Source organism: Camelus dromedarius, chromosome 2 (genome assembly GCF_036321535.1).
Source record: "Camelus dromedarius isolate mCamDro1 chromosome 2, mCamDro1.pat, whole genome shotgun sequence".
Classification (NCBI taxonomy): Eukaryota; Metazoa; Chordata; class Mammalia; order Artiodactyla; family Camelidae; genus Camelus; species Camelus dromedarius.
In genome coordinates this window covers 95,595,136-95,617,857 of record NC_087437.1, presented here as the reverse complement: position 1 = coordinate 95,617,857, position 22,722 = coordinate 95,595,136, and the positions used below count along the sequence as shown (strand labels likewise).

The following is a 22,722-nucleotide window of genomic DNA, read 5'->3' as shown; positions in this document are numbered from 1 at the left end:
ACACAGACATTAAATAATTAATGTACAATAATATAAAAGAATTTTAAAAGCCAAAGAGAAGGGGCGGGAGCTGGTAAATACAAAGCAATGACGGGGACTACATCCTAGAGGACTGGATGAAGTCTGGTGAAGTTTAGCTGTGAATTAACATAGCAGAGAACGGAGTTTTGCTCATCATACAGAACGATTCCGTGGTACATGAAAGGAACAATTTAAGTAATTATAAAAGAATGACATTTGTATTGGTCAGGAGGTTAGAGATTAACATAAATACATGTGCTATTAACTCTCTTTTTTTGACCAAATTAAGTGATTACTCAACTGAAAAAAAAAAAAAGATTTAAATTCAAATGCATCTTAACTGGAAAATGAAAGCAGATATAGCAGGAACAGTATTTATTAGAAAAGAGAGAGGTTCATTCAGTTAGGAAAGCAATATTGTATTTCCCTAGAAAATTATTGCATATTTGCCCAGCAAACTGTATGTCAACTTTTCCTCCCCTCCTTTCCTTTCTTTCCCTCTTCCTTCATTCTTCCTTCCTTTTCTCTTTTTCACTTTTAGCTCATACTACCATATTATAAAGCAGAAAGCTCATTGCACAGCCAAGTTAAAATGGAATTGGCATTGCAAGAGGTGGAAATTTTTTAAAAATTGTATCAAGAGAGATAGGTCTATCTATAGCTATAGTTTTATAGTTTATAGTTTTACAGTTTGTCTCTGTTGTGCAAACAATACTCCCCTTATAATTGCCAAACTACTACAGTCACATAAGTCATATGAGTCACAAAAACCCCATTTTTCATGCATTTGTCAATCTAAGAGACAAACAATAATCTTGACATAAGAAGATACTGCTTTTTAGCAATTAGCAAGCCTAAAAAGAATAATTCTTATCAAATAAACATGTGGATGACTTATATTATTTTCTATGAATTTTATAGTAGAGAAAATTTCAAGTTTTGTTTTCAATGTATTCTTTTTTTGACAAGAGGTAGGAAGAATGGTGCCATGTGATACAGCATATAGCAACACATACGTGTTGGGATCTCATACCTTATGGAGAATATAATGAAAGTAGTGGACACATTCTCCCAGAAAAATGCACGCATGCATAGCTGGAAATCACACTAACGTGTTCACAGATGCTTTGGTATCTATTCTAGTTAAGAAGTGCCATCCATGGAAAGAACATGGATTCACCTAGTGTGAAGGAAAAACCGGGCTGGTCTGACAAGATAACTCATAAGTCTAGGAATGTGAAGGAGAGGCTGGGCTGGGCTAACAAGTCTAAGTATTGGAATACTGATCTGAGTTCTGCTAGACTAACTTGTAAATCTAGGTTAATTAGTGTTGGTTTGCTGTTTATGTGTTTTTGCTAGCCAGCTGGATTTTCAAAGATACATCTGGCTTTGGAATGTTGGTTTGCTGCCTCCCTGCCTCCACTTTTGTGATGATGCTGCTGCTAAAGCTGTTCCATGCCTATTGGCCGAATACCCCAAGCTTGTACTTTACCCTATAAAACCTCATCTGCATATCTTGAAGGTGCTCAGAGCTTTGGAGCAGAAGCCCCTCTGAGCCCGCCGGCATAATACATCTGAGTACTCCAACCCTCCGAGTGGTGCTTGTTTCTTGACTGGCCTGTCGTTTCCGTAACATTTCTGGAGGCCCCAGCGAGATACAACCACGCCGGCCCCTTGAGCTGCTGGACTGGTGGCTCCAGCCGACCGGGGGACGGGATTCCGGCAGCGAAAGAGGTGGCGCCGCCCGACGGTATTTCGGGTTCTCTTTCCTGACGGCAACTCGGCCCCCAGGTGGCTGGGCTACAACCAGATCCAGACTCCATGGAGGGACGAACAGACTCACCAGGTGGCCGTCCGGACAAGGTAGGTACCCCCAGGAGGTATCAGGTCCTGTCCCACTGGACAGAAGAGGAGGCTGATCCCCTCCTACAGGCTCTCCGTCTGATGGTATTTCAGACGGGGAAATCAGGTCAGGTATCAGGTCCTGTCCCAGTGGACAGAAGAGGAGGCGGATCCCCTCCTACAGGAAACAGGATATTGGTATTGGTGGGAAGAATGTTGTTAACCTCTGTGTGTGTGTGTGTGTGTGTGAGTGAATGAGCGGCCTGTGAAGCATGCGATAGGCTCGAGTTTGTAGCTCCACAGCATTCTGCTACAGAGTTCGAGTGAGTCCCAACCTGCCTTTCTGTGGTGACCTCATACGGCTCAGGGCGGTATCGGTCCCTCAGGGTCCTGATCGGAGTCAGTGGCTTATACTGACCCGCCAAAGCTAAGAGGCACCTTTGTCCCCACGAGGGGAGCAGCCAGGCGGGCACAACGAAAACCCTCCCTTGTCTTGTCTGCGACACCGGCACAGGGTGGCTACACTGGGAGGGAAAAGGACATAGACAGCCAATGAGTCAACGCCCCTGTGCCCTCGGAGGCTAGGATGCTATTTCTTTGAAAAGTCTCCTACCTGATTCTGTCACAGAACACCCGAGACTTAGTGTTCCCCTACAGAACAGACCCAAGTAGTGCCCCTTTTGCCTAGCCCCAGACCCCCAGGACTCGAGTTTAGAAGACGAATTCCTTCAGGACCGGGCTTACCTGGCCTTGGAGGTCCCTTTTCTAGTCCATTTGTATTACCATCTGCCGTCAGTCCCACGCCCCTGATACGTTAGTTCAGGATATAGAGAGGATTTAATGAAGAAAGTCCCTGGAGCTGCTTGAGGCCTTGAGCTCCAGAGACATCAGCTGTGACTGGAACCCAGACTCCCTGACCAAATTAGCCTTCAAACAACTCATAGACCCAGCAAGAGAGCAGTCTCTCTGGGAACTCGGTGTTTTGAGGAGTGAAGAAAGAAAAGATATAAAGACTACCTTCCCAAACATCTAAAAAAAGTGGGAGGCTCTAAGTCGAAACCCACCACTCTAGACTGCATGATTAAGAATTTCAAAAAGGGGTTCTCAGGAGACTGGAATTCGAATGACCCCTGGCAGGCTCCGCACTTTGTGTGAGCTTGAATGGCTGGCCTTTGGAGTTGGGTGGCCCTCAGGAGGAACTCTGGACCTAGCAACAGTGTGAGCAGTCTATCAAATAATCAGTGGAACCCCAGGCCACCCAGATCAATTCCCTTACACTGACTCCTGGCTGAACATCGCCCAGACTCTACCCCCATGGATTCAGTTCTGCTCAAATGGACCTGGACAATGCAAAATACTAGCAGCCCAGCCAGTCCAGGCCAAAAAGACAGACAGAAAAAAGCCTATTTTCCAGGGAGACGCAGAAGACAGATATGCCTACCCCCTCCGTATGCCCCCGGGGCACCAACACCTCCCTTCTGAGGACCCAGAGGCAGAGCCCAGCCCCCAGCCTGAGCCGGTAGGAAGGAGAATCCGCTCAGCACAAGCCAGGAAGCCAGCACCACCGGCCCTCCAAATGCCGCTGCGGGAGACACAAGGGCCACAACAAGTTGGGGAAAACAGGACTGTTCAGCCCAGGAACCCCGTAATCTGCTACCAACCCTTTAGCACCACAGCCCTTCTCAATTGGCGCCATCATACTCCTTCCTACTCTGAAAAGCCGCCCAGCAAATAGCAGCAGCAGCAGCCCCTGCAGCCCTGGCGCCGCCTCCACCTCGGCCGCCGCCTCCATGGCAACTGTCGGGGAGCGCCAGCCCCTGCCCAGTCCCAAAGCGATGGTGGGACAGCCTTCGGGCTCTGTTGCAAAGTCATGCAAATATGTGGTCTCTGTCCAGCCCACGATGATTTCTACTTTGTGGTATATGACGACTGTAATCAGGCTGCCAAGCCGCAGGCTATGATTGACCTCATAGAGTCTATCTTCCATTCTCACCGGCCCACCTGTGAAGATGTCTGCTTCTGACTCTTTTCAATACGGAGGGGAGGAGAAGCATTCTCACTGAAGCACGAAAATGGCCGCAGGGCCGAGCCCCTGGGGACACAATGGATGTTGAGGGATGGGCCATGACACATGCCCCAGACACCAGACCAGACTGGGACTTTAACACCCAAGAAGGAAGAGAAGCGCTGTGTGAGTACCAGGAGGCCATCCTACAAGGGCTAAGAGCAGGAGCCAAGAAGCCAAATAACATGTCTAAAACGACCACGGTGACCCAGAGGCCAGACGGAACCCCCACTGACTTCTATGAGAGAATATGTGATGCATTCCGAGTCTACACTCCTTTTGATCCTGAGGCCCAGGAAAACCAGCTGATGGTCAATGCTGCCTTCATAGCCCAATCATGCCCAGATATACGCCAGAAACTCAAAAAAAAACTGGATGGATTTGCAGGGATGAATGCTACACAGCTGCTGGAAGTTGCAAACAAAGTTTTTGTAAACCGAGAGCGGGAAGCCCAACGAGAAGCAGACCAGCGAATGAAGCAGAAAGCCGCACTCCTTGCAGCAGCCCTGAGGAAAACAAGCTTCAGCCAGAACCCTGCACCACCCCGGAAGAGGGGACCCCAAGCATGGATGCCCCTGGGCCGAGACCAGTGCGCATACTGCTGGGAGACAGGACACTGGAAGAACGAGTGTCCAAACAGAAAGGATGGAAAGAGAGCACCCCTCAAAAGGCCTACTTATCAGCTGGAGCCACCAGCCAGTAATCACATCGGACTGGCTGTGGTCGACTCAGAATAGGAGAGACCAGGCTCCCTGCCCCTGGGCCCCTGGGAGCCCAAGGTCAAGATGTTTATAGGGGGCCAACCAATGACTTTTATGGTAGACACAGGAGCAGAGTATTCTGTGGTTTGACCCAACCTGTAGCCCCCCTGACCAAGAAAAAGGTGACTATTATAGGGGCTACTGGGGACTCAACTGCCCGCCATTTCTGCCAAACACAATCCTGTCGAGTAGGGGGCCATCGAGTGACACATGCCGTTATTCACTGTAAGGGACCATATTTAGTGGTATTAACTACCCCTACAGCTGTTAAAGTTGCAGGAGTCATCCCTTGGATCCACCACTCCAGGGTTAAGAGAGCAACTTCACCTCAGACAGAGGGTCCCTGGAAAATTGAGAGTGTCCTGGGAGACCTGCTCAAGATCAAGATCAAGAGGGACCAGAAAAGGATCGACAAGCCCTGCTCTAGCCACACCCGGAAGCTGGCTAGTCAACGCACAGCCGAAGCTTGAGGAAAGCTCAACGCAGCTGTTAAATGTATTTCTTTTGTGCTCCCTTGCCTCTTTCCTTGTTTGCTATACTAGTCTGCGTATTAGCAGTGGGGCTAGCAAGCGCCGCCCCACCTGACTGGAACATAGGCCATAGAATCCTGATAGCTATTTTATATCTTGTTATAATTAGTGCCATCACTGCAGCATCATGTCTAAGATAATCATAAGGCTGATGTTACTGACGCTAATGCCCTCACTCTACTTGGTTGTACAATGCACCTGCATGGAACCGTGTGACAAATGGCCCATGTACCAACCTGTATTTTCAGCTTACAGGTGAATTCAGCCATGATCTCCAACAAATAGCAGAAACCCTGGGAACTCTGCAAAATCAGATTGACTCTCTGGCCGAGGTGGTCTTACAAAACAGGAGGGATCTGTACCTTACTAACGGCCAAAGAGGGGGGACTTTGCCTCTTCCTAAAACAAAGAGTGCTGTTTTTATGCCAGTCAATCAGAAATTGTCAGAGAGATGGTTCAAGAGTTACAAGACCAAGTAAAAGAGAAAACGTATTTTAAATAAGAGCCCATGGACAGGCCCCTGGGGCTGGACCTCCTGGCTGGCACCGTTCATAGGTCCCTTACTCCTGATTTTTGCAGTTCTGCTATTTCGGCCCTGTGTCCTAAACTTCCTGACCCGCTTTGTCAGTGAGTGGATAGAGGCTATAGAACTTCAGATGTTAGCCTCCAATTAAGAGCCCCTGCAACAGATAAGTGATGATGCTTACTCCAGCTAGAGCTGTGAAAGCATCAAGAGGGGGGAATGTGAAGGAAAAACCGGGCTGGTCTGACAAGATAACTCATAAGTCTAGGAATGTGAAGGAGAGGCTGGGCGGGGCTAACAAGTCTAAGTATTGGAATACTGATCTGAGTTCTGCTGGACTAACTTGTAAATCTAGGTTAATTAGTGTTGGTTTGCTGTTTATGTTTTTTTGCTAGCCAGCTGGATTTTCAAAGATACATCTGGCTTTGGAATGTTGGTTTGCTGCCTCCCCGCCTCCACTTTTGTGATGATGCTGCTGCTAAAGCTGTTCCATGCCTATTGGCCGAATACCCCAAGCTTGTACTTTACCCTATAAAACCTCATGTGCATATCTTGAAGGTGCTCAGAGCTTCGGAGCAGAAGCCCCTCTGAGCCCGCCGGCGTAATACATCTGAGTACTCCAATCCTCCGAGTGGTGCTTGTTTCTTGACTGGCCTGTCGTTTCCGTAACACTAGGAATGGGTTCCAGAACCACACATCTGCCTGACCAGAGACAAGTTACTCATTCTCTCTATGCTTCAGTTGTCTCATCTGTTAACTGGAAAAGTAATTGTATCAACCTAATGAGATTGTTGTGGAAATTAAATAAGACCTCAGAATGTTATTTGCTATCGCCATCATCATCACCATTATCATAATCAATTACAGTTATTATCTCTAAAATGGGACTAAAATTAGCACCACCTCATAGGATTGTGCAAAGGATCGATAAGACACATTATATAAAATATGTGACTGTTCACAGTAAGTACTCAGTACAACTTAGCTATTGTCATTACGCTTTTGGTTTATTACCTATAATAGGAACTTGAAAAAATGGATGCTGCAGCTCCCTATACATAACAGGGAAAGCTTTACTCACCCTTGGACTGTGACATAACAAACAGAGCTTCATAGATTATACTAGGTTTTGGCAGGAATTACATTTCCAAACTGAGTATGCTTTAAAAATCTTTCAAACAGTTTAAAATGTAACTCTCATGCAAATATAAAATGAATGTGTCAAAAATTTTATTCAGCTCATTAATTAACAAGGGACCCAGTAAGATATTAAGACTGGTTCAAAGGAGAATTTGAAAAACAAAAGTATAAAAGTATAGCCAGGGATGTTATTTCAAATATTTCTTCTCTTCTTTTTTCTCTTTCTTCTCCTTCTGGTATTTCCATTGTGCATATGTATTAGTCAAGATTCCTCAGAAAAACAGATCAAATTTTATATATATATATACACACATACATACACACACACACACACAGAGGCACTCTTAAATATATACATATATATACATACAGATATAGACATAGATAAAGAGATTTATTCTGAGAAATTGGCTCACACAATTATGGAGGCTGAGAAGTTCCACAATCTACCCTCTATAAGCTGGAGACCCAGGAAAGCCAATGGTATAGTTCAGTCTGAGACTGAAGACCTAAGAACCAGGGGAGCTGATGATTCAGTTCTCATTCCAGGGACTACATCCCAGATCAAGCAGTCAGGCACAAAGAGGAAATTCTCCCTTCCACCAACATTTCGTTCTGTTCAGGCCCTCGGAGGGCAATCTGATTCATTCAGTCTACTGATTCAAATGCCAGTTTCATCCAGGAACATGTTCATAGACATATCCAGAAATAATGTTAAGCCAAATAGCTGGTCTCTTGATGATCCACTCAAGTTGACCCATAAAATTATCCATCACAGTATATGTTACCCTTTTATATCTGTCCTACAGTTCTGAGATATTATATTCTGGTTTTTTTTTTCAGTCTTTTTTCTCTATGCTTTTCTTCTGGAAGCTTCTATTGACATACATTGAAGCTCAGAGAATCTTTCCTCAGCTGTGTCAGTCTAATAATGAGTTTATCAAAGGCATTCTTAATTTCTGTTACAGGGTTCTTTATCTGTAGTATTTCTTTTTCATTCTTTCTTAGAATTTCCTTGTCTCTACTTACATTTTCATCTATTCTTGTATGTTGTCTACTTTATCCATTTGAGCCATTAGCAATTATTATAGTTGTTTTAAATCCCTGGTCTGTTAACTCCAACATCCCTGCCATATCTGAGTCTGATTCTGATGTTTTCTCTGCCTCTTCAAGCTGTATTTTTTACCTTTCATATGCCCTGTAAATTTTTCATATCAACCAGATATGATACACTGGGTAAAAGGAACTACTGTAAGTTGACCTGTAGTAACGTAGTCGTAAAGCGTGGGGGAGGGGAAGTGCTCTGTAGTCCTGTGATTAGGTCTCACCTCAGTGCTATAGACAGCCTGTGCCTCATGCATCTCAGTTCCCCCTCCCTTGGGTGGAACAGGATTGCTCAGGAGAGCTGGTGTTGAGTATTTCCCTTTCCTCAGGTCAGTTAGCTTCCGACAGAATCCCAGTAGTTTAGGCTCTGATAAAATAGTTTCTCTTGAGTGCACGCCTTGTTAAGAACAGAATGCTCTGACATATTTCAAAATGGTTCTTTTTCCCCTCCTCCTACTGGAAGCACAAGGGGATTTTTCTCTATTGTCCACTGTGAGAACCTGGTAGGACTCCTGGAGGTAAATCTCACAAAAGTGAGTTTTACCCTGATGACAAAGCTCCCCCTGGAGTTTTTATCTCTAGACTTGTTTACACTGAGCCTCCATGATTTGTCAATTACAGTTCAGGTTTTCCTACCCTGGCACTTTTCATGGAAGTTTCTCCTCTGGAAAGTTGTGATTCTCTGTCCTTGCCTGTCTGCCTTTCCAATTACGGGGACAGTGGTTTGCCCTGTGATATCACTTCTCTGACACATCCAAGAAGAGTTGATTTTTCAGTTTGGTCAGCTTTTTACTTGTTGTTAGAACAGAGTGACAATTTCCAAATTCTTTACATGCTGGACTGGAAACCCTTCTGTGGTTTTTACTGCGTGGTTTTACTGTCAAACTTTCCCACTTATATGTAGTCCACACATTTTCTCCAGATTGACCCAGAATTGCCATTGCCACTTCTAGAATTGGGAAAGCAACTTTTTAAAAATCTATACATGCTGTCTTTCTGGTTATATTAAATATCATAGAAATACTATTACTAATAGAAAAATAGCAGAAATATAGTAGCTTTCCTTTCACAAAGAGTTATAAATGTGAGAAAAAATATGTATTTAAAAATCATTTCTTCTTGTTCATAGGCACTAAATACTTTTCATCTCTTTAAATGTTATATCCACCTATAAGGAGGCACCATGATAAATTCTACATTCAGTTATTTTTTAAAGCAGTTTGTTAAACAGAGGAAAACTGAACTGCGAAATTACAACTTCTAACATGATACTGTTAATGAACCAAACTTGGGTCTGCTCACTCATGCACAGTAATGTCAATCTGCTGACCAGGTTGTGGTGAAGGAAAGTACAGCATTTATTACAGGGTGCCAAGTAAGGAGTCCAGGACAGCTAACTCTCAAGACACCCAAACTTCCCTGTGGATTTCAGGAAAGCATTTTTAAAGGCCAGGTGAGAGCAGGGTTCACAGGGCTCATGCACAATTCTCTAACTGGCTGATGATGAGGTAACAGGACAGTGTCACAGGGGTTAACATGATCAGTCCTTAGGTTCCAGTAAGGTGGGTGGTGCTATATGCTCATGGTCATCAGGTAGTTAAGGTCTTCCACTTGCTTACACATTAGCATCTGTAAAACAACTCAGGAAATGTGCATCAGATACTGTTATCTGGGTACTTCAGAGAGGAGCTAAAGCAGAGGATATGGGGGGAGGGGTCTGTCCTGGGTAGGCCCCATAGGGTTCTGCTCAGTTACAATTCTGGAGTTTTATCAAGTAATATAGAATATTATAAATTTAATTAAGTGTGTCAAGGGGAGTAATTTCATGGTGACATGATATCTAATTTCAATGACTTTAGCAAAGACACTTTTGGCACTTTTTTTTTTAATCTCTTATTTTTGTCCATTTTTTGTGTGTGTTTGTAGTTTAACTGTCCTATACATAAAGATCATCTTAATCTACTTTAAAATACTCAGACATCTGTAATAACACATAGTCATAAAGCTCTTTTATTATCAAGTTATTCATCCCTCAGCTTGTCTTCATTATAGGTTTATTGGAAGATTTCCACCCTCAGCCCTATTCTCCTAGCATTTAATTAAAATATTCTTGCTATTGAAGTGCACTGTATAGTCTCTATGAATTGGGGGATGTCAAATATTGTACTTTGCTTAGAGTAACTAGGATTCAATTTTTTTTTTAATTTTCACTATTTCATACTTGCTGTGATTTAGAAAAATTGCTGATGCATCAATTAATGCAAATTGTATAAAGGCATCTATAATTTAGACTTAAAATGCCAGATCCAGCCATAGAGCTTTGTATTTTCATGAGCTGCAACTTAAAATACGGGGTGCAATTTTCATTTACCTAATGTTCCCCAGTAATAAAGACGTGTCTATTAAGGACATCTGTTACAATTTGGTAACCTCTAATTTTAATGGGAAATAATAGAGTTCATGTCTGTAAGATTAGAGGTTATAGACTAGGTCTTTACAGGGGTTTGGCGTCCTTGATACAGTGTTCTGCCAGCTAACCTAATATATTCACAAAAGGCTCAAAGTCTTGATTCTGAAGGCCAAAAAGAAAAGAAAGAAAGAAAAAAACTTTTCTATCTTGTCAGTTTGCACATTGCCTTGTTGAAAATCTGTCACCACCTGCTGGAAAATAATATTCTGTTTCTCTTTTTTAAAAGCACATGAAGAGAAAAGAAACCAGTGAACAACTATCCAGTAAAATGTATTTTACCAACTATGAGGAAGAGAAAGGAGAGGAGAGGAGGGAAGGGTAGAGATGGAAATCTCTAGAGCTCTGTGTGCTTCCCAAGGTCCCCAGTGGAGCCCATGCCCTCTCACTGATGTGTAGGTTTTAGATACAGGGGGTGGATGATGGGGGGTGAGAAGGGGACTAAACCCTTCCCTCCTCTTCCCCCTCCTGCACTGACAACCTACAGATAGTAAAGAGAATGCATCTGAGAAAATAATTACATCTGCCAACTTCAGCAATTGTAAAAATGAAATCCTCTTTTTCTCTTTATTCAAGTCTAACTTAAGCATTCCCTTTAAATCCAAGTCCTTAATGGCATTTATGACTCTCACGGGTATTTATTTTAGCTGAATATTTTGCATTTGCTATGCCAAGAACAATCTAGAATAAAAAAGATTCCTGTCACTTTATTCAGGCTTCAACAAAAAAGCAACCAAGCCAGTAAATAACTAAATGGAACTACCAACTCCCTATGACATGCATGAATAATGCCTTAGCAGTCTGCTCACCGGAAAGATTAGAATGAGAGTGAACACAACCCTGTAAAAGTATGCCAAGGCAAGCTGAGCCCAGAACTCGATCAAAATCAATTTCTACCATTTGACATCAGACTATTTTGAAACATTCTAACAGGAAGCAGCAAAATCAAATTTCTTTCCAACTTGCTTTCAGCATAAGAAGAAGTATGATAACCAAACTCACCAGGTTTTAAGTATCCTTGAAAGTCCAGCGTTAACTTGAGGCCACCTTGATGGGGAGAAAAAAGATGAATGTAAACACTGGTGTTGAACAATGAAATTGACAAAAATTGAGCAAGTCATGTTTCACACAAATTTTTTTTTTCCTTAAGTTGAGTAAAGTTGGAAATAACTTTGATCCAGTTCTGTACTGGAGTATAAGAAGGGAAGGTAAATTATCTATGCAGATTACTCTAAGTAAGATAGTGCCAAGATTATGGAATTTTCAATATGTATAGAAAGTTGATGAATTTATTTTGTCATGGTCAATCCTCCAATAAGCATCCTTACCTACAAGCTCATTCATCAAGACCATAATAAAACCCCATGTACATTTTGTTTTGACTATGTGCTTTACATCCCTATGGAAGGAAATAGAGACAGTCAAATATATTCTTTTTCCCTTTTAGTCACACTGCACTTTTAGTTGCCTTCTCTCTTTAAATATAATAAACTGACAAATCATTAAATGTTGTCACTAAATATATAAATGACCACCTTTCATATTTCTAAATAAATGTCCTACTTTGTGTTTTATTTTCCTCAGAAATATTTTTAAATTGATCACCTCCTACCAAAATGACAAGGAAACTTTAAGATTCTAGAGAATAAGATGAGGTTTTTTTTTCATGGCCTACCTAATCAAACACAATTCTATTAAATTTTCAAGGAAATTAAATTGTCTTCAAGTATTTCTAACCCTCAAAAACTCTGTGTGTTTTGCTGAGTTTGTTTCAAAATGATTTAATGGTAATAATTACTAGAGTTTTCCTATTTTATTAATTAACATTCTTATCTTGAATGTTTGGAAGATACATATTTTTTATTGGTAATAATAGAGAATTTAAAATTAAAAATAAATAAGAAAGCTAGGACATTATTTTTTTCTGGCTCATGTGGCTCTTTTTGTGATTTATAGATTAATCAATCATCAATGGGATTAAAGGCCATTTACACTAAACAAATTGTTTATGGCTGCAGCAAATTGTGTTTTGAGATTTAGTGATAGGGACTATAAATTGCCAGTCATGTTATTAGACATATAAATCAGAGAGTTACTGAAAATTGATTAGCTGACTCCAGTTTTTCTAAACATGTTATTCTAGCTTATTTTTCTTTCCCAGGTCAAAACAGTTCAACTGAGTGGAGGAATGTGCATTTCTATATCTAAGGCTAATAATCAGGGGTCTTTGTTTTTTCATTTCTATAGAATGTTCTTTGAGATCAAGAAAGCTAGATTTTTGCCTTCATGTGAATATTGCAGTGATTTTTTTGGTTACCATTCACTATCTGAGTATAATCATCCCAGGTATGGAAACTAGCATAGTTTAATAAAATAATTGCAAAGTATTTGTGTTTAATGATGGAACCATGTTTTAATAAACCCATAATGAGCACTGCCTCATCCTCCTCCTTTAGCAATTTTCTGAAGCCCTAATGATATAATCTACCTTTAAGAACGGAGAAATCACAAAAAAGGGAGACATGTACTATGTGTGTATATATATATATGTATATGACCTTTATGATATTCAGTCATCACTAAATAATAAGGTAAGATTCATTTTTTTCAAGTGTGCACAAATTACTTGCTTTCTAGATGAGTAATTGGTTTAGGAGAATTATTCTGGATGCAGACTTTGAGTTCTGAATTAGTGTGCCAGCTTGCCTGACACTTCTGTCTTTCTATAGCAATACACCTCATACAAAGTTACTAGAATATTCTTACATATGGCCTTCATTTTATTATTGCCTTGCTAGAAAATTTCAATGTCTCCTCAATTATCTGCAGCATAACTTTCAAGAATTCCATTTTCTCAAACGAGTCTTCACAAACTCTATCAGAGCCAGAGATGATATACTTTAAAGAACAAAGATAAATTTCATGACCATATCATTAGCTAGCAATCTATAATAAACAATTATCAAATAATTTAATTAACCTAAAAAAACATACTTGCAAATTACAAATAAACTTCAAATATATTACAAAATAACTCATTCTCATAAGCTCCATAAATTTAAAACCTTGCAAACAAAAAGGAGGCTAATAAAAGAAAAGGGGTACCATCACTGAGCCACACTGCTGGGCAGTATAGATGCACAAGTTAAGGTAAGAATCTGCAGTCAGAGAAACTTGGGTTCAAATTTTAACTCTTACCTACTAGCTATATTAAAATGGAAAACACTACTTGTTATTTGATGCATGTAATAATTTGTGGCTTGAACTTTGCAAAAGATTGACATAAAATCATAACTTGGTTTCTTAATTCTCCAAATATATCAAGAGCTCATGCTCCCAAAGGAATATATAATTTTTGACCAAAGATGTAGAGCAGAATGGTAGTACTGTTTCTTATATATTCACTCTGTATTTAATCATCATAAATGTCATGACTTGTGCTTAAATATGCAAGCCAAAGTTTTGAACAGAAATACATATCCATTTAATTCTGTCACAAACATAAAAATCAGATCAATTTCACTATTCAGGAAAAAGAAGGATTTTTAGTTATTCTTGGTTTTTTCTGCTTGTTTTGTTTTGACCCAGTGTTAGCTTTTACAAGTACTTTAATTAATCTGATCTCTCCCTTTTCAGTACATAGAAATGTGCAAAGGGAACATCCAACTTTATGTATCCTTAAAGATTTTGTAAATAAATATTAATATTCATATTTTACCTTTCTATCACTTGATTGCCAAGTAACATTTGATTTATGTAAAGATTTGAGAATGCTGGAGGCAGCAGGCTATTTTTCTCCGTCTTTTTTTTTTAACCATGTTATGAGTGATTTCCTCTAAACAAAAGATTTTTTAAAGTTTTGTTATGGTTAAAATGTCAAAAATGTTGGTAAATGTTCTGAGGGTTTCACTAAACCACAAATTTTTCTGCAGATTTTCTTTTCTTTTTTTTTAAATTTTTTTAATCTATATTAAGTTCCCCATGGGTGCACTACTTCATATGAACTGTTTTTCCAATGAAATAGAATAGCCTTTTGGTTCAAGGAAATAAAAAGATGTTGTTATCCTTAGACATTACACCAGTATTTGCTTTGGTTGTATTATAATAGAATTTCTTTTACAGAAGCCAGCTGAGGTAGAAGAAAAAATACCTACAAAATTGTAACAGCAACAAAAAAAATCCCTCCAAACTATATACTCTTAAAGATATCTATACATTTGAAGAGCTATGCAGTCAGAAAAATCTCAACAATTCCAGCTATAATAAATTAGGCTAGTGTCTTCTTACTGTCAGAAATTTTCTTTTCCTCCTTCTGTTTAACAGTTTCCTAACTAAGGAGTTGATATTTTTTGGCACTATAAAACGTATCAAAGCCAGGCTTAGTCATTAGCACTGGGAGACCAGGGTGTGAAAGAATTATTAAAACCTTCCTGAGAGCTGAACCACCAAAGTTGATTTTGGACTCTGTAGCCTGCACCTGACTAGGATTAATAAAGACTCAGAATCCAAGTGACATGCAGGTACCACATGAAAGCAGTCAAGTCGCAGATACAGAGGCCAGTCTTCCCTGGGAGACTCATCAAATTCGCTGCAGTGAATGTGGAAGGGAAGACTTTTGCAGTTCCTACAACACATTAAGCCATTATTAATTTTAGTCTATACCAATGAAAAAATATGTTGATTGGGTGTTGTTTGGTTTAATATTTCTTTAATCTCTTTTTTATCTTCCTACTTCTGAACTAATCTCCCACCCCATTTTCTACTTGATATTAAGGTAGAGTTTAGAGTGAACAAAATCCATATTATCAATTCTGTAACAAGACAGGCACCAGATATTTAGTTCTTGAATTATGACACTGAACTGAGGTCAGCTCATTAATCTTCTATTTTCACCCCAAGATTCCAAATCGACACACTTATGCAATTTAGCAGTTACAGAAATGATTAATAGGTTTCTCTGGTGCTAACCTAATTGCTATGACACTAAAGACAAGAACATTACAAAAGATAAAGCATTGAGACCAGAATTACCTCCCTTCTAGGTAGCAATCAGCTGTTAAAGGCAATTCTTGAACTCCTTTGAGCCATAAACAAATTGCTGTTGCCAAGTATGCTTTTTGCCTTGCTAGACTCGACTAGTAGACAGTCTCTTGTTAACATATCCTTCTGCTCAGCTCACTTTATTATCTTGCCCACAGTTTTCATTATCAGATTTCTCCATGAAGAAAATTCTTTTAAAAATTCTGAATAGTATTTTTATATTTCACATCCCTAGGGTCATATTTTCACATAAGTCACAGTCTTGAATTTTTGTTTGATGTACAACAAATGAATATGTAGAGGTGTTTAACAAATAAAACATGGGGCGGGAAAAAGGCAGTAATTTGAAAATTCCATGCATTAGTCCCATTTGTGTTGTAGGGTGGCAGAATGGGCCATCCTAAAATATGCCTTTTTGGGATAAGGATTATTTTGAGCTGAAGGTAACTGAGAAAAATCAGATATAAGAAAAGCTGTCTCCCTTCTCCCTATTTGCCTAAATAGAGGACATACATTTGTAAAGGGGTTCCCTCTCTTTTCTTTACCAGGAAGGACAAAAGTTAATCATTAGAGATTAACTCTAGCTCCTTACCAGTCCAGAGGTGGCACCAGAAGAATCTACACAGCAAAGTTTACTAAGTAGCCTTTATCTTCCTTATCTCCATATATTTGCCTTCCCACAATTTGCCAGTTTTTTTCCCCTTTACCTTGTCACCACTCAAAAAAATGTATTTTTTTGATTAAGATGTTACATAAACCCAAGTTCTAACCACCACTTCGAGTTCCTCAACACTGAACACTCCCGTGTGTGTCTGAGATGTACATGTTAACAAACTTCTGTTTTTCTCTTGCTAACATGTCTTTGTTCATCTAATTTGCAAGATCTGATGTGAAGGAAAAGCTGGGCTGGTCTAACAAGATAACTCACAGGTCTAGGAATGTGAAGGAGAGGCTGGGCTGGGCTAACAAGTCTAAGTATTGGAATACTGATCTGAGTTCTGCTAGACTAACTTGTAAATCTAGGTTAATTAGTGTTGGTTTGCTGTTTATGTGTTTTTGCTAGCCAGCTCGATTTTCAAAGATACATATCTGGCTTTGGAATGTTGATTTGCTGCCTCCCTGCCTCCACTTTTGTGATGATGATGATGCTAAAGCTGTTCCATGCCTACTGGCCAAATACCCCAAGCTTGTACTTTACCCTATAAAACCTTATGTGCACATCTTGAAGGTGTTCAGGGCTTCAGAGCAGAAGCCCCTCTGAGCCCGCCGGCATAATACATCTGAGTACTCCAACCCTCCGAGTGGTGCTTGTTTCTTGACTGGCCTGTCGTTTCTGTAACACTGAGACAATGAACCCAAGGTGAGTAGAGGGAAAGAATTTTTTTCCTACCTTACAGTGCCATCTATATATTTCCAAGAAAAATTATTTTCTAACAAAGCACCCAGAACACTGTTTTCATTTTTTATTTGGATTTCTGTTTAGATGACCTAATCATAAAATACCCCCGGGGTTACAAAGTATCAAAACATACATGCTACAAATTGAATGATCAAATATCTTTATTGTTCTACTGTTTTTAAAAAAGTTAATGGTTTTAAATGTTTCACATCAAACTGAAATATAGTTTTCAATCACTTAAATGAACATGAGTTAGCAATATCTAGAACAAACTGAAGTCTCCTCTCAGGTTACCCTCTCTTTATCAAAACTACGTTCATAAGTAGATACCTGTATGTTACATTTAAGTCCCCAAACAGCAGTGATAGAAACATTGACTTCTAAATTGAAAAAATATGTATGTGTTGACATTGTTGGCTACATGTTCATTCCTATCATCTTAATATAATCTGTAGTACCTGTTATTTTCCCCTAAAATAGAGTTTGTCAGTTAACAGAAAAATATTTTCTCTCCTTTTGTACTTTGTGATTCCAATACTTTATTAAGCTGTTTTAAAAAGTCATTCTTGCTTTCTTTAAGTTCTCTACTTGGTGGCATTGCCACCACTGAGTTTTTATTATGTAAATGATTGCAATCTGGTTAGCTCCTTCCGTCTTTTTTCTTAACAAAAGGGGTCTGCAAGTGCTAATCAAAATGCTGCAATTTACATATTAATGAAGTTTTTATAATGACATTTTCTTCATACACAGGGCGAGCAAAAGGGAGACTTTTTATCTTTTTTTTTTGAGAAAGCAACTACTAAAATTTTGATCTTATGAAGTATCTTTGAAACTTTCCAAAGCTGACTGGGATGGCATTTATATATTTTAATCAGACAGACACAGAACAAAAGCACAAGGTACAAGCTTCACACATGTGGTGTTTATAAAGAAATAATTTTTTGTATACATTCATGCACTTGTAATTACACAAAATGCTAAGGACACGTTCAGCAGTAAGGATGCTGTGCACAATCAAGTCCTAATCATTTTCAGGAAAGGAAAAACATTCCACTAAAAATGAGGAGAGACGAGGAGTGTTCAAAAGCTGTGTCAAAAGTGTCCAGCTGTTTTCATAGAATATAGGTGATTTCCTGGTGCTAGCAAAATCCAGGAGAAGCATTATAACAACTAGAAATGTCCATAATTGCTATAAGCCCAAGTATGAAGATTCATAAAAATAGAATAAGTGGATGAAAGTAGTTAAAATAATCTTCTTAATAATGAGGTACTCTGATTATAAAAGTACTTTAACTCTTTAGAACGTGTCACTAAAAACCAAGCTGTAAAAACAAATTACCAATCTGTCACTAGAATATGGTCTCCCACAGATAATGTACTCATAAGTAAAAAAACAGAGATATTTCAATATTAATCATTATTTAGTCAATGACATCCTTTGGAAATTCAGGCAATGAATCAATTTGCGTTACATTTTTTTTAATATCAAATAAGCATACAGGCACAATATTTTTAATTGTAATTGTTTTACAATCAATAGGATTCTGAAAGGGTGTATATATACACTAAGGGAGAAAAAAATTTTTTTCTCTAACATTTTTGTGTGAATTCTTGATTGTATTATAAAAAGTATTTTATGTGAAAAATTTAGTCACTAATTTGAAAATGTCAGTGCTTTTCCAAATCCTATTTTTTTTTTTAGAAACTGATGTAAAAATTAGTATTTTTAGACATTTCTAACAATAGTGATATAATGGTTATTTTCTCTAAAATTATTTCATGTTATAAAAGACATTTTGGTATCTAGGATCAGTAAAATTTCTAATTTTTAATTTTAATTTTAATAAATCTTAAGTAATATTAAAATTATCCGAACATCATATAGTTTTTAAATCTGAAAAATAAAAATATAATCATATATATATATATATATATATATATATATATATATATGTCAACTTAACTTGGCTTTGATAAATAAATTAGATATTTATTTAGGAAATAAAAGTTGATGAGAACAGACAACTCCTATTTTGGATTCATGGGAAGATACCCCAACAAGTGAAATAATAGGGCAGGTCTTACTGCTTTTCACAGCAGGACAAGAACACCCAGTTAGATAAGATGACATCATGCCAAGGCCATTAGTCCAATCACCGGCCTGTGCCTGCAAGTGCTGCCGTGGAGATACATGGAACCACCTGCAGTCACATCTGGCCACTTGGGCACTTGAGTTGGCACAAGCATGCTATAGGAAGAGTGAGGCTCCTGTCTGAACTATTCACCCCAAATCCTTCAATATAGTGAGAATATTTATTTTAACAAAGGAGAATCCTTAAAACTATGAAACTCTCAGCTGTGCATGTACAATCCACAGAAAGTTTATTTTTCTTTTTCCTCTTCTTCACTTGAGTGATTTGGTTTCTGAATAGCTTCAGTCTTGCTCCAGGCCTTTGAACTGTTGATTGCTCATGGTCAGATATTGATTTCAGGTTGTACCAATTTATTGAAATTGTACTTAATTTCACAGAACCTCCATCACTTGCTGATAGACCGGTTTGTGTGGAAGGGGACAAATGACTTCCCTCTGGGAAACCTGACCTCTTCTAACCACAGGTATATACAGACCTTCCAATGACAGAGAGTAATTGTTCTAATCTTTTGCTGGTTATCCCACAAGTTGCACAATTGTTTCAGTCTCCGAAGGGGGAAAATATTTGACTTAATTCTGTTTGCTATTGTTTTCCTCAATGCTAATTATAACCAAATTAATATACCTGGATTATTTAAAAAAACATATTAAACTGTGAACTCCAGAGAACTGAATCATATAGGACTGTCAGTTATCAAACTTATTTTTAAAAGTATATTGCCATCCAGAATTAAAACTACACATTAAAACGTATGCACATGTACGCACACACACTCACCAACTACAGTAAGTCAGCCATAACAAACACTAGACAGACACAAGTGTTTTCCAATTCTTTCTTTGTAGTCGCCAAATTCTGAGCCACTCTTTGTTTGCTGACTTGGCACTTTTATGCAACCTCACTGTGCCTATTCAGTTTAATCTAAACATTATGCTGTGCTCATTTCTAGTACTATTTGATTAGTACATACAACAGCTGTAACTTGTCAACTTAATCTGTTTTTCCTAAGGAGGTGTGTTTTGGCTTATTTGTTTTTAACTTAATTCAAAACATCACTCTCCTTTCCCCATCCCAAGAGGAAAGTATGCGAGTGGTACCAGAGAGTAGAAGAATGTTTGACTATGGGGTCTTTTTCCTCCCAAACTAAAGAAGGGTAGCAGAATGTGCCATCCCAAAAATATGCCTCTTTGGCATAAGGATTATTTTGAGCTGAATATTTCAACAAACTGCAGACACCAGAGCATTTCTGAAAACAGAGTCAAAGCCACCCTTTCGTAAGGAACACTTACATTTTTAAGGGAACTCTCCATTTGTGTCTGCCTCTGTAGCAGGAAAAGAAGGATAACTCTGAATCACAAGGACCTCATCTATGGAGAAGGCAGGGACTTAAATCTGCATAACAAATCTTATCCCTGTTTACTGTGCTTTATCTGGTAATTTCCCAAAACTAGCCTCTACTACCACCCAGATTTTTTTGTCTTTTAGCTGATGATGGTATTTTAGGTGGTGACTTGGGCCATCTCTGAAAGACACTGGTTCCCTGGGTATCTCCTATGTGAGGCATGCATGTTAATAAACTTCTATTTATTTTTCTCATGTTAATCTATTTTATGTTTAAGGGGTGAAGGTCCTCAATCAAGAGCTCAGAAGGGTAGAGAGAAAATTATTTTTCCTCCCCTACACTAATACCAGGGTACTCAACAGACTCCTGCCAACCTAATGCTTTTATTGATATATTTCAGGCTATAAGAAGGCAACAGAAGAAGCAATTGGTTCAACTAGGCTTTTGCTGAGAAGAAACAAATCTAAAAACACTTTTAAGAATCTATTAGGCCAAGCCAATTGGAGAGAAAGCTAAAAATGCCATCAAACAATATAGCCAATGCTAAAGAGAAAACTTACTAAGATTTTAGTTATCTTCTGGTTGACATTGTATTTGTAGGTCACATTTCCTATGTTTAAAGTAAAATATATTTAAAATATTTAACACAGAAATTTGACAAATTTTAAAATGTTACCAAAAAATAATTATATCACCTTCAAAGGGTTTGCAAGAGCTTAATAACATATCTTCAACAAAATGTAGACAATTCACCACAAATAAAAATGAGTAACAATAATATAGTAACAATAACAACATTATCAAAATGTAGTTAATAGATAAATGAGATTCGTCTTAACAGTTTCCAGAGGGGGGAAAAAAATTTTTTCCTCTTCCCTCCTAGGTTCAGTGCCTGAGGGCCTGTGAATTAAAATGATGAGGGCCTGTGAATTAAAATGACAAAAGACAGATTAGCAAAAGTTTTAATTACATACATATAAACAGGAGCTCACAAAGAAATGAGACTCAGGAAGGCAACCAGAATTGGGGGTTTAATGTATTATCCCAAAGGGTAGAGTGGAAGGCTAGACAAAGTGTGGGGTGTGGAGAAGAGGCTAGACAAAAAAGAAGGGGATCTGGGGCTTCTAGAGGGCAAGTAAGTCATGGGAAGGTGACTAGGAATAGTATGGAACTCACTCCACCAAAACTCTTCTGTTCAAGGTCTTACTTTAAATTGCCAACCACAGGAGGCATCCTATGGATTCAAAACAAGGTATATATCACTTTTCATATTCTCACTCACTTATCCTCATGACTTCAGCTACCATCGAGCGTCCATAATTTCAAAACCTATAGTTCTAACTCAACTCCCTCTCTGGGCACTAAACAAAATACTCGTAAATTCAGTGAACATTTACTGAGCATTTACTGCTTGCCAGACATGCCATATGCTTCCCAGACTCTATGTAATCATATATTAGTCAATTGTGTGTATCTTCCTTTCCCTACTCACCCTCCCAAAATTCAAAACGTCACTATCAGCAAAGAAACATGGCAACATGACACAGTCCATCTTCTAAAACAGAAATCTGGGGGTAAGGTTTTCTTGGTTCCTTTCCTTCTCTTACTATCAGATACAACTGGTTATTAAGTCAGGTTTATTCTAAGTTGTTACTCTCTCTCTAATTTCCTATCCTTATTTCCACAAGCAACATAATCCAGGTACTCGTCCTGATTTTCTTGGATTTTCCCAACTATTTTCTAAATAATTCCCAAGGATTGTATCATCTGCCTCTTTTCTTTCTAAACACAATTACAGCATTGAACCCTTTAAAATAAAAGTTTGATAATATCACTCCCCCTAATTAAAGTTCCCAATTGCCCATGGTAACATTTCCCAAGGATGATTTGCTTTGTGAGATGGTAATATAACTTCTAATAAAAAGATTGGTATTAACAATATTTCCATTTCTGATATGTAAAGTATATATATGTTAGAAAGCTATTATCATGCTACAGTTGATTTTAGCTAACAGCTTTCCAGAATACTGAACATTAGGCAATTGCATAGGAGATCATTTTATTCATGAAATCTGTGCACTGATGGCAGGGGCAGCTGTGTCTCATTAATTGTCATATACTGCACGGCCTATTTAGTTATAGCTGCTTATATTATATATCTTAATAATACAAAAATTGTTGTGATATTTAGGTTTTATTGTATTTAAAGCATGTGATTCAAATATTTATTATTTCTCAGAGTATCTAATTAGTCCTAAAGAACATTTTTATTTGCCGTCTACTATAATCTAAACAAACGTATTATCCCATATGTTGGTTTTCCTCCAATATGTTA

General features: G+C 38.6%; 1 long non-coding RNA gene across 2 annotated transcripts in view; it reads right to left on the bottom strand.

Annotated features, from left to right (window-relative positions):
• Nucleotides 1-22,722, bottom strand: part of LOC105087774 (uncharacterized) — a 697,491-nt gene that overhangs the window by 507,024 nt on the left and 167,745 nt on the right. For both annotated transcript variants that reach the window (XR_004138757.2, XR_837041.3), the window contains exon 2: nucleotides 11,456-11,500. This is a non-coding gene — a long non-coding RNA (uncharacterized LOC105087774). The remainder of the gene's footprint in view (nucleotides 1-11,455; nucleotides 11,501-22,722) is intronic.